The 13,659-nt window shown below is 42.4% G+C and overlaps 1 pseudogene; it reads right to left on the bottom strand.

Moving 5' to 3' along the window:
• Positions 1-236: 236 nt before the first annotated feature.
• LOC147427644 (uncharacterized) lies at positions 237-9,817 on the bottom strand (annotated as a pseudogene).
• Positions 9,818-13,659: the final 3,842 nt, after the last annotated feature.

The raw sequence follows: 13,659 nt of genomic DNA on the forward strand, positions 1-13,659 counted from the left end.
CTTCCTTCGCATTACAGAGTGTTGCTTTCAAAGGGGGGTCAAAAGCCCAACTAAAAATGCATTCATCCCATAGGGAAGTGGTGGAAATGCCAAGCCCGAAAAAAAAAAGCTAAAAAAAGAGGTGAGATTTTTTATATCAAGCAAGGGGTTGACAAAATGAAGGGGTACAAAGGTTCCCTTCGCCTTGCTCTTGGGGATGAACCAAAATCGTCCATGCACATCTTTGGAAACCTGCATCAATCATAAAGGAGGGATTTAGCACTAGTTACGCATGCCTGAGTAAAGGCGGTTTTGGTTTTTGGAGTTGGGATGGGGGGTGAGGCAGAAGCTTGTGCAAAGAATGGTGGGAAAGTTGGGGTAGGGTGTTGAGGGGTGCGGCTACTAGCGGTGGATGGGGAGGTTGTCTCCCATCTTGGAGGTGTAGTAGAGGTATTCAAGCGTTGAGAGGGGAAGTTCCTTCCTCTTTTGCGTGCGGTTTGATTCCCTTCTCCGCGTGCTTTCTTGGCCAAACGAGTATCATGGGATGCCTTCAAAATTCAAGCAACTGCCGCATTCACAAAAGTATCCACTTCCAAGGATGAACTGCAAGAAGGTGCTATGTGAGGAAACGAAACAGAATGAGCGATAGCATCTTTTAGCTTTTGCCTATAGAATACATGGAGGAGGAGAGCTTTAATCACTTTTTGGGCTTCTTTAGCTACCCAACGCAAAGGCAATAGTAGACCGTTTAAGGTTTGAGCTTGGGAAGAAGCGAGGTAATTGATTGAGAACCAACCATAAAGCATGATCAAACACAAAACATTGTTCACCCGGCAATGATCCCCTTGCCCAATATGCTCACATTTGCACTTAAGAAAAGGTCGATGCACATTCCATACTTGTGTAGTATAATTAGTATCTTGGTTTGTGGTAGAAATGACACCCTTGACCCCGACCATGCAACCAAAAGTTGCATTACAATGGCGTGGCTCAAAAAATGACATAGAGAAGGGGGTAGCGATTAGAGTGTTTTCAAAGAGGTTGCAGTTATTTCCCTCAAAAATGTGCACAAGACCTTGCTTGACCGCAGTCTTATCATGATCATTAAGTAGAGTAAGGAGAAGATTCTTGGGGAGGGGAGCAAGTAAAGTAAAATTACCGAAGGACCAAGCCTCATGGTGAGCTTTTCCCAAAAAAATTTCCAAAAACCGGCTCGGGATGAAGGGATCGGTGTAGGTTTCAAAGGGCTTTGTGGTTAGGCTTCAACTGGGTGTTGCGATGGTGAACACACACACACCCACACCATCACCATCACCGCAGTCACCATGCTCGACTTGAGCATGACCTCTACACCCCTTGGGCTATGGAAGATGAAGGGCAGCTAAATGAAGGATGATGGCCATAGACCTCGTGCGAGTCTTCGCCATCCGCTCCCACCTATCCGCCATGTTCTCTACCACTCTCTCCATTCTCTTTCCCCTACCCTATGCTCCCCATTTCATCACTTTATTTTCTAAATAAAGCTTGAGGTTTTGTGAGTATGTTTCTTGCAATGTTTTGCCCATGTGAGGTGTGCGGAATCTCCACCTAGTCTTGTGTTTGGAGTGAGCTTTTGTATGTGTGAAGGGTGTGCGGATTCGCCATCCTTCTGTGGTGCCTAAGTACTAAGCCGCTATTCTCTCTCTCTCTCTCTCTCTCTCTCTCTCTCTCTCTCTCTAACTTGATCTCATTCCCCTTCCTCTCCACCATTACTCCCAAGCATCCATCCCTCTTGGATGAAAACTTTGTTATGGTGGTGTGTTTGTTTGCGTCCTAGCCGCTCAAAGCTAGGTGGTGCCCCCCCTATTCTCTTTATCGTGACAGGCTCGAGGCTTGCCATTCAGCCCCCGGCGTTTTAGAGGCCGTCGGGGTTCGGGGTTCGCTTTGCTCCCGTTAGTACCATTGTAAGCATTGACAAGGTTCATACTATCCTTAAGCTGTATTCCTTGCATCCATCTAGCATCTTCAAAAGGATAATTTTTGAACTTAATAAGATACCTTCGGATAATCTTACCATGTCATAGTACCTTGTCTTCATGCCGAAGGATAGCTTCGGGTTGTAGAACCTCTTCTTGGTCTTCAAATTCGGGAGGGTCTTCAATAATTGGTTCAGTTGGTGGCTCTCCTTTGTAGGGCTTAAGTAGGCTTACATGAAAGGCATTGTGTATGAGCCAATGGTTGGGCAACTTGAGTTGATAAGCGTCTCATTGATGGGCTTCAAAATTTGGAAAGGACCATAGTATCTTTTTGCTAGTTTAGCATAATACTTTTGATGTCCCGTAGGAATTTTTCCCGTCGTTTGCCTTAATCGAGCCTTAGGAAACTTGAGTAAGACCCAATCATTTTCTTTGAACATTAAGGCTCTTCTGTGCTTATCAGCACCAGCTTTTTGCCTTTGTTGAGAGATGGATATAGCCTCCTTAATCTTTTGAAAAGATTCTTGTAGGTCACGGCTATACTCATCGGCGACGAAGATCTTCCCATGTACTTTGAGTAGCAGGGGACTTTTAGGTCTTCCCTCAGTAATCTCAAAACGTGCTTTTTCCGTAGAAGTATGTACAATATTATTGTAGGCATACTCTACAAGAGGTAAGTACTTTTTCCATTGTGAGTGTTGATCTACTTTGGTAACATAAATCTTCAGTAGATCAAGTATCGTAAGATTGGCTATCTCACTTTGGCCATCCGTTTGTGGGTGATAGGCTGAAGAGAAATTCAATCTTGTTCCTAGATTTTCAAAGAGACCTTTCCAAAAATTACTGGTCATTCTAGGATCTCTATCTGACACGATGGATGTGGGTAATCCATGGTGCTTGAAAATCTGAGATATGAAGAGAGTTGCCATTTGATGTGCCTTAATAGTCTTTTTGAAAGGAATAAAATGTGCGTGCTTGCTAAACCTGTCGACTATTGTCCATATTCCTGTATTCCCATGGATAGACTTGGGTAATCCAAAGATGAAATCCATGGATATTCTCTCCCATGGTGAATTTGGGATAGGAAATGGTTGGAGTAATCCAGGTTGCTTCCCTCTATCATACTTGGTCTTTTGGCATACTACACATTTTCAAACATACACTTGTATGTTCCCTTTCATGGTAGGCCAATAGAAGTACGTCTCTACTCCTAGGAGAGTAGGTTGAATATCTCTATGGCCCGCATATGGAGGAGCATGGGACTCATACATAACTTTTTCACGAAGAGAATGGGTAACACATAGCCTATTGTTGTGGAGAAGATAACCATCCTGAAAGGTGAATGGTTCCTCTTTCTTCCCCAAATCAAGGGCTGACATTATGTCTATAAAGTCAGGGTCAGTATCATACTCATCTATCATAGAGGATAGATCATTGTGAGTAGCTATAGACACCGCATTAACTTTTGATTGTCGTGAAAGTACATCGGCCACTTGATTGTGCTTACCAGCTATGTGAGCAATATGGAAATTAAATTGCGAACGAAAACTTGTCCACCTCATTTGTTTGTTGGAAAGCTTGGTTTGCGTCATGAAATACTTGAGACTTTGGTTGTCGGTTCGTAGGATAAATGGAGTCCCCAATAGGTAGTGCTTCCGTGTGTCTAGGGCATGTAGAATAGCTAAAAGCTCTTTCTCATAAATGCCCAAGACTCGTTCATTTGTATTGAGCCTTCGGCTCTCATATGCTATGGCATGCCCTTCTTGAAGCAAAACTGCTCCAAGGCAATCACCACAAGCATCACATTGGACCTCAAATGGATTTGAGAGATCCCGAAGCACGAGGACTGGTTGGGAATCAAGATTCTCTTTGAGCTTATCAAAAGCATTTTGCTCCTTAGCAGTCCATACATACTTAACGTTCTTCTTAATTAAGTCGTGTAGTGGTCGTGCTAGTTGAGAGAATTTTGCTATGAAGCGTCTATAGTATGCGCACATACCAATAAATCTTCTTAGCTCATGTAGATTTCTTGGGTTAGGCCATGATTTTATTACCTCTAACTTTGATGGATCCATACGGATACCATCATGAGAGATAATCTGACCTAGGTATTGAATCTCTTGAAGGAAGAATTCGCTTTTCTTTTGGTTGAGAAAAAGCTTGTTCTCCCTCAATGCTTGAAAAATCACTTGGAGATGTTTCTTATGTTCCTCCAAAGACTTGGAGTATATGATGATATCATCAAAGAACACTCCAATGAATTTGTGGTATGGTCTAAAAAGTTTCTCCATCAGACGATTGAACGTAGCTCGTGCATTAGTGAAGCCAAAAGGCATGACTAGATATTCATAAAGACCAAACGCTGTGCGAAACGCGGTCTTTAAGATATCTTCATCCACTATCCTTATTTGATGATAGCCACTCTTAAGGTCAATCCTACTGAATTAGGTAGAGCCTTGTAGCTTATCAAACAGATCTTCTACCCGAGGCACAGAAAATCTGTTTTTGATAGTGATATGGTTTAGTGCTTGATAGTCCACACACATATGGTATGTACCATCTTTTTTTTGCACTAAAAGGACTGGAGAACAAAAGGGAGAGGAACTAGGCCTCACCATCTCTTTGTCTACCAATTCCTATACTTGCCTCATGATCTCCTCTTGTTGAGCTTGTGAGACTCGATAAGGAGGTTTGTTAGGTGGTGAGCTTCCTGGAAGGAGCTCAATGCCATGGTCATCATCCCCTCGTGTTGGAGGCAAGTCCATAGGGATATCATCGATGAACACATCTTGGAATCCTTTTAGAAAATAAGACAAGTCTAACTCTTCTTGATTCCTACCATTTACATTTGATGAAACATTAGTATCTTTTAGAGACTCTTTGAAAAAAATCATGTACGCAGAAACTGAGCTCTTCATTGACTTATCAAAAGCAAGAGGATTTACAAGTGGAATAGTGCGACCACGCTCAGTAGTATCTATACACATGTTCTTTCCCCTGTAGGTGAAGTAGATTCTCCTTTCAAGGAACTTCATGTTGGCAGCCATACGATAAAACCATGGCGCCGCTAGGATAGCATCCTCATGTTGGAGAGGAGGGATGAAAAAGTCTTCTTTGTCGACATAGCTTTGGACATGAAGCCTCAACTTCCCAATCAAGGGAGTAACGGAGGCTTGTTGTCCCTTGAAAGCTGCGTCAGCCATTACCATATCTCCCATCTCAAAAGCTTGAATGCCCAACTTGGTGGCCAACTCCATTGATATGAAGTTCAGAGTAGAGCCAGGGTCAAGAGCCAGGGTCAAACAAGATAAAGCCATCATGCTCTCTTACCTTTCCCCAAGCATAGGAAAGTGAAGATCCTTTGCAATGAGCATCCTCTTTTGGAGCTTCGATGGTGGAAGCCCTAGGAGTCTCATTGCAAGTATTCTTCTTGGGGCAAGAACGATAGCCATGTCCTTGCTCCCCACACTTGAAACACTTATGGTCCTTGCAAAAAGACCTTTGTAAACTCCCTTCTCCTTGGACCGATTGTTGTTGTTGTTGGAAGTGACTTGGGAAGTATTTTGAACATTGGTTTTTCCCTTTGCATCATTTTTGTCTTTGTTTTCCATGGGCTTGACATTATGTCTAGCCCCTTGATGGAAATTTATGCGTGAAGCAACCATGGTGTGATGGATTACTTTGCTAATAGTACCAGGCCGTTGAGAGTTGATGTATTCGGCCATCTCTTCAGGTAATCCTGCACAGAATTGATGCCTTTGCTCGGCAAAGTCTATCTTTTGAAAGACAGTAGCCTTGAGATGTAAATCCCAAAATTTGTCTACGTACTTGTGGATAGACTCATGAGAGACAAGCTTCAAGATGTGCCATTCGGTAAGCACTTTGTCTTTTGCATCGCTTGCAAGGAATTGCTTCATCATGGAAACTTGTAGAGTTTTCCATGTCTTTGGGGCTTCACCATTGCCACGAAGGCTAGCCCACCATTGACGAGCTCATTTTTGGAAGTGCGTAACTACATGGCATAGCTTGGAGGACTCTGTGAAGCCCTCTTCTCCAAAGGCCGCATAAAATTGCTGGATGAAGACCAACACTTTGTCGGTAGCACCAAAGGTGCCATCATAGGTGAGAAAAGAGATACTCTTCCCTCCCTCCTTGAACTTCTTTAGCTTTTGTGACCTTCACCATGCAGGAAATGATTTGCGATGTCCTCCCCTCTTGTATTCTCTAGGAGAATAGCCATAGCTTTCGTCGGAAGAGGAGGAAGGTGAAGAAGAAGGAGAAGAGGGTGACCTCTTCCTAGCCCTTTTTTTCCTTTGTTTCCTCTCTTGCCTTTCAGAGTGATGAGGAGAAGGACTATGTGTTGATCTTTTCCTCTTGGGAGGAGTGGGCGATCATCTAGACCGCCGTCTTCGTGGAGCCACATCTTCATAGGAACTTAAACTTTCATTGCTTTCTTGCTCTTTGGATTCCTCCTCTCGAATGGGAGCGAGTCTTATTTTGGGGGTCTCTTCAAGAGGCCTCCTAAGCTCTCTCTCCTCTTGGAGGGGAAATTCCATAAGCACGAAGTACTATGTATGTATGTAAGGGAAATTCCATAAGCACGAAGTTCTTTGAGTAACTTCGTCTTGCAAAGCAGGGTTGCCCATAGCTTGCTACAACCTAGTGACAAGATAATTCACAAACATGGGAGCATCATCATTAGCACCTTCATGTGCAAAATCAAAGCTATCAATGGTCATTCTACTCTCTTGATTATTGTTAGCCATGTTAACAAAATTTATGTATGTACTTAGTGTATGCTTTGGCAATTCAAAACCTTAGTTTCCACTCCACTTAGCCTTTGAAAATCGGCTCTTAAGTATCTACACCCACGGCTTGAAGTGGTTAATTATAGAGAGTAGAGGAGTAGGTCTAACATAGCAGAGTTGCCAAGGGCTTTGGACTATGTATGTATGGACAAAATTTGCAAGCTTTGGAAGGGAAATTCCATAAGCACGAAGTTCTTGAGTAACTTCAGCTTGCAAAGCAGGGTTGCCCATAGGTTGCTGCAACCTAGTGACAAGATAATTCACAAAAATGGGAGCATCATCATTAGCACCTTCATGTGCAAAATCAAAGCTATCAATGTTCATTCTACTCTCTTGATTATTGTTAGCCATGTTAACAAAATTTATGTATGTACTTAGTGTATGCTTTGGAAATTCAAAACCTTAGTTGCCACTCCTCTTAGTCTTTGAAAATCGGCTCTTAAGTATCTACACCCACGGCTCGAAGTGGTTAATTATAGAGAGTAGAGGAGTAGGTCTAACATAGCAGAGTTGCCAAGGGCTAGCTCCTTTCGGAATTCTTATGGCTCAATAATGGTAAAGCCATAGGCAAGTCTAAAGAGACTCCATTATTAAGTCCAAATCTCTCGAGGTGTGCACCATCCCCCACATAGTGGGCTCAACAAAACCGATAATAGATCCAAGTTCCACTTACCCTAATATAATTAACAACATCAACCATTTATAGGCTACTTAAGGACCTCTCTTCTTAAGCAAGAAAAGAGAAACCAAATGCTCTGATAACAATATAATGGAATTGGCCTATTTAATTTGAGAGTAGCGGAAATTAATGAGAGTACTTTTGAGAAATGACTTTGTGAGCATAGCGGGTGAACATAATTGAAGATAGCAACATAATCATAGCAATTAGTTAACTTGGCATGAACAATCCTTTTGCAAGAGAGAGAATTTAGAGAACATGACAACAGTTCAGGACCGGATTTATGTGGAGCCATTCCCCCCTCCAATAGGCATTTGTATTATGATTTGTCCCATTAAGAGAGAGACTTGTTACAATACAATCTTTGTGTTCCTTGTAACCTAGGTGAGGCAATGAAGATGGAAAACTTCATGCATCACAAGCATAACATAAACTTGAATAAAGCTTTAACTATCCCAAGCCTCAGTCCCAAGACCTCAAACACCTTCGAAGGTGGAGACAGCTAGCAGGGAATGAGGGTAGGGAAGAGGAAGAAGAAACATTTCATAGGAGAAAGAATTAGTTCCTCACTTATCATAACTCTTCTTGATAGCATACATAATAGCATAGTAATGAAGAAGAAGGAGATGGTAAGCTTAAGCATTGAAGCATGGCTCTTGGTTGGATTTCCACTCCATATCCAAGAGTGTTGGTGTAGCCTCTCAACCTCTACTTTCTTGGAGAAGGAGAGGGAGCTCTTGCACTTTGCATAGCACACAATGAGAGTTTTTGTGGGTATGTGTGGGTGAGTATACCCCCTAAGCAACCCCCTATCTTGCTTGGGTCGACCCCCCCTTGTAGCTCATGCTTGGGTCAACCCCTCCAGGCCTAGCCAATCATAAGCAGGAGGCATTACAAGCAGCAAGGGTAGCCTTGAGACAAGTGTCCCCCTTTCTCCTTTGAGAGAGAGGGCTAGATAAATGAAAAATAAATTAATTAAATTTCCTAAATTATCATTGGACTCGTTGGGTGGCCAACGAATAGGCTTCAGGCACACCATCAGGGCAACATGAGGAGGAACCTGACAAGTGTCCCTTTTGCTTTCTTTGTACCATGCATGCCTTGTGTGAGTGTGTGGGTGTTCTCTCTCATCCCCCCTCATGTAGGGCTCGCCCCCTCCTTGTAGGGATTGAATATGTGACTTTTTGACACCTCAATCCCCTCATGCATAGGCCCAGTTCCCACCACAAGCTTGGCCCTTAAGCACTTTAAGCTTGGGCTAGGTTCTCACCTCAAGTGCAACCCTAGCATCTCAAGCATGTCAAGCACCTCGAGCATCTTAATCATTGAGCACCTCAAGCATCTCAAGCACCTCAATCATCAAGCACCTCAAGCACCTTAGCCATCAAGCAGGACAAGCACCTCGAGCTGGGTCGGGTTCCTGTGCCTCAAGGTCAGCCCTAGCTTACCTAAGGTCAAAGAACTTTTACACACATTATTGGAGGTCTTCAACGAAGCTAACCCTAAGGTCTTATGCTCCATTGGTTAGCCTTTCTCTTTGATAGACCATCTCTCATTTGGGCCCCTTTACCATTGGCCCCGTGTTGAGATAGATCTATAAGCACATTTCTATATGTTAACCCTTGGTCCCGTTTATTCTCCCACATTAAGTGATCAGTTTAATATGAGAGAATCATTTGGGTTGGTTAGATATTAGATATTAGATTTTATGACAAACCATGTGGGAAGGTCAAGAGTAGATAGGATTGTGGTATCTTCAGCCTGCTGAGAAGGGATGGCTCCATCAAGTTCAAGCTGAGTGGAGTGAAAGACAGGGTCACTAATACAAAGGAGAAAACCCTGGAAAATTTGAGAGGGGGGAAATTTTGTGCAGAGTATCTTAGAGCCATAAGGCTCTCATCCCATCCCAAGTAAGCCGTTGAAGATGATTCCAATGCTCATAACTCTTTGAGTCTGCAAATAAAGTAGTTTTGCAGAGATACATAAAACGTTAAGAAAATGATTCTTGACTATGTTAGGTGCTAGGTATAATAAGGGGGAATCATGCTTACAAAAATAAACGTGCTGATAAAGCGAGAGAGAGAGAGAGAGAGAGAGAGAGAGAGAGAGAGAGAGAGAGAGAGAGAGAGAGAGAGAGAGAGAGAGAGAGAGAAGCACTCCATAGGCATGGCTTTCATGGCCATAGGGAGGCGGATGCGTAAATTGGTTAGCCCAGCGGGCGAACAAGCCGGAGTTTCCAAGAGAAGGTGGTTCTTACAGGGTTTCGGTCCATGAATTTTGATCAGCCAGTAAAGCACCGAAAGAAAGGGGGTAACACCTTCTTGCTATGTGCGTTTAGATCCACAAGGAGGAGGGGCGGTGAGAGCTTCCCGAGTGCCATAACAGCCAAAAGCATATGATCAGGTGTGTTGGAATAAAAAAAAGCAAGACCTTGTTGTGTGCGTTCAGATCAATAAGGAGGAAGGGGGGCGAGAGCGGCTCGGGTGCCACTATAGATGAAGTCAAACCGGCAAGGTTGCCTTTTAAGGCCTTCAACACTCCGTGTTGCACCTTACCATGAGTCTATCATGATGAAGGTATTAGCAGATGCCAGGTGCTAAGCGCTGTAGTGTAGGTTAGCAAGCGGCAAGGCGCTTTGCTTCAGCCGGTTTTCTTGCATGCGTGAAGCAGGAGAAGTAGAAGGGTTCTAGAGGACACGCCTTACTTAGGAAGAAGGAAAGGTTATAGGGTTAGCGAGTGCAGCAAAGAATGGCGATGGCTAGAGAGCCATGAACAAAATTCACTCCTAGCTTTCTATGCCTTGGGAGGGAGAGAGACTAGTCACATCTGTAAAGTGCACCCTCGAGTAACCCTATAATGATTAGGTGTGGTGCCCACTATCCAGAGAAGTGAAAGGTAATAGTTTTCAAAAAATGTTGAACCACAAGTGGGTCCAAATTCCAAAAAGCCAGCCAAGATAATTTTTCAAACAGTTGTGTGTGTGCCAAAAAGGTACCCAACTTTCAAAGGAAAAAAGGTTATCATCAAGAGGGTGTACCAAAAAAAGAAGAAGGTGAGGTTCTTTGTAACCGGCCAAACTCTGAGTAAAGGGTAGGTGTAGGTGAAAGTGGAATCTATGACACCGAGAGAGAGAGAGAGAGAGAGAGAGAGAGAGAGAGAGAGAGAGAGAGAGAGAGAGAGAGAGAGAGAGAGAGAGAGAGAGAGAGAGAGAGAGAGAGAGAGAGAGAGAGAGAGAGAGAGAGGCAAGAATGCTCATCAATGCTAGCATGAGTGTGGCACAGGGAAAAGGTCCAAATGACCACAGAGGAAAAAATCATAATTAACTTGCACGATTATATGCATGTGCAGCTACTTTATTAGGAAGAAAATGGGGTGTAGGAGGGCCTCTTTATTTTCCATGATCTTATGGAGGTGATTAACAATTTGACGAATAGGTGCACGCCATGTGTGCAAGAATGGTGGGTGTGTAAGAGATATGTAAGAGTGGTGAAAGGATGCACTTTTCTCCCCAAAAAGGAGGTGGATACTTTTATGATTTTTGGACTTCCATAGCTCCCACATATGATCTCTGATTTGAGCGGAGATAATAGATCTTCAATCTATGCATCGAGCTCTTTCCATAGATATGCTACATGATATGGTTTTACCCGCTAGATTTTAAATTCCATTTTGGGGGGAAACTTTGAATTCAAATAAACTAGCCATTTTGCTTGTTTGAATTCAAAAGTTGTCCTTTGATTACTTTCTTAATACTAAAGGTTTGACTTCCTTAAAATGCCAAATAAAGAGTCCCTCCTAGACCCCATTCTCTTCCTAATGGCTTGGCTCTCTCGACCTGCAAGTGAAAGGTGTCTTTTTGTCATTGGGGTGGGTGGGAAACTTTCCTAGAGGTAGGCACATATGGAGGGTGTTCTAAGTGGTGAGCTCGCCGAGGTGGGATAAGAGGGCAGTGGTGTTTGCGTTGAGGTTGATAAGTGGGACTTGAAGGTCATGTGCTATTGTTGAGTGAAAAGCAAGTCTGTATCACTATTGAAGTGAGTTCATTTTAAAGCAAGGCGGGACAATACATACTTACCTTCACTCATGTAACTGCAACTATTCATTCCAAAGAAGTGATGCAAGGAAAAATCCCAAATGATCGTATAGGAATTTTGGCATGGGTAAAAAAGTATCAATAGGTCAATGGTGATAGTGTCCATCTATACTATCGGTGGCAGCATCCCTCTAACATTGGTGTCGCTACCGGGGATAGTGATCCTTTGGTGGTGAGTGTTTAATCATAGATTTTACTTAGAAACTTTGATTTTGATTTCCACTACATTTACACTTTAGCAGTGAGACAACTAAACACGGGGTTTAGTGCTTGGTAGAGTCTAGGAGTGAGGACTTGCGAGATCTATTCGCGAGAGATAAGAGGGTTGTGAGTGGGATAGCCAAAAGCATATCATCCTTTGATTTTCTTATTACTTTTAGAGTATTGTACCGTTTTTCGTTTCAATAGAGAGTGAATCTAGAAAGCTCCATTCAGGTTGGTGAAGGAACATGGATCACCATCCATGACCCCCTGATCCATTTTTTGTAGGAACTGATACCACTTGGTCTAGAGTGATTCCAATGCTCCAGCTATACACTTTGGTAGGAAAATTGACACAAAAAATCAACCAAATCCAAGAGATTGTGTAAAAACTCAAAAAAACCTTGAAAATAGACTAAAATTGGGGATTTTTGACTTTTTGGTATCCAAATTCAAAAAGAAGTGAAAATCTGACTTGTACATGGTCTAGATATATAGTTGATAAAGTTTCATGCCCAGATGCAGTGAAACATGGATCACGATCCATGACCCCCTATGACATTTGGCACTGAGATTTGATTAGTGAGAAGTTGATAGCATTTGGAACAACTGTTGTGAAGACCTTCATGGCAAAAAACCACAAAAAGTTGACCAAAACACCCAAAAACAAGTTATAAGTCAAAACCACAAGCAAACACAAAACTTGACCTTTGACAAGGAAAAAGGGCTTCAAATCCTAAAAGGACTGGATAGGTGGATCTCATATACCTCAATTAATCATCTGAACAAGTTCTGGGCTCTGACATGGAGGAACATGGGTCACGATCCATGACCCCCTGATTGATTTTGGAACTGTGACTTTACAAAATTGTAGCTGTGATTAACCCAGAAATTTCGCCCCAAAACAAGGATATCAAAAAAACACTCAAAGGAGGCTCAAAACAAGCCAAAGACAATCAAGACCAAAATTCACAAAACAGAGTGATCAAGAGACTTTTGGGGGAGCTAAAGGTCATCTAATCATCTAAAAGTCACCTAGAAATTGCCAAGATACTATGGGAACCCTCTGTATCAAATTTCAAGTAATTTTGTCATGGGGTACATGGATCGCAATCCATGACTCCCTAACACAAAAATTCTTAGATTGATACCAAAGCAGTTCCTAGTGCTGGTAAATACAATGCTCTTTTTAAAATCCAATTTGGATTTTTATTGTGCAAATTGCAAGCAAAATAGGAATTGTGTCAAAAAGTTTAACAAAATTTTGACTTTTGTATATTTTGACTAACCCCGTAGTTGTAAGGTTAAAGCCACAAATTGAATTTTTAACGGGTTTAGCGGATCAGAGTTGTGTGGAATTATCTTTGATCAAAGGATTAAATGCACCACAAAAGTTAAAAGGTGAGGGTTTTGTAAGATTCATTTTCTTGATGTATTTGCGATCAGGAAAATTTTATTACAGTAGAAGTCCTAGCAATATAGACCAAGCAAGCCATATTTCCACTAAGGGTAGTGTCAACCAAGGGACCATACCCACTTTAGAGACAATCTTGGAAGAGAGTCTGTCTGACACTAGATCATATCACTACATGGCTGAGGGGACCAAAACTGTGAGTTTTAAAGAAGAGACCAGAATGAGAGTGGGATCATCTAATCCCAGACCAAGCCAAAAACTTTTGCACTTACAATATCAGTTAAAGAATGAGCAAGGAGCTCATATATATAAAGATGGTATGGATCGATACTGTGTGAAAATTGAAGAGAGGCTGAGTGAGCTTTAGTTCGTAGTGCCAATAGATTACACTAGCGATCGATACTTTGATGAAGAGGGAAACGTGTATAATGTTGTGCTTAATTCTTTCATTGTGGAAAAAATGGGGATTAACAGGCACCAAAGAGAAAGTTGATACAGAAGCCTGAAGGAAAGACAACGTTGGATATTCC

The sequence above is a fragment of the Adiantum capillus-veneris genome, chromosome 23, assembly GCF_014529385.1.
Source record: "Adiantum capillus-veneris isolate H3 chromosome 23, ASM1452938v2, whole genome shotgun sequence".
Lineage (NCBI taxonomy): Eukaryota > Viridiplantae > Streptophyta > Polypodiopsida > Polypodiales > Pteridaceae > Adiantum > Adiantum capillus-veneris.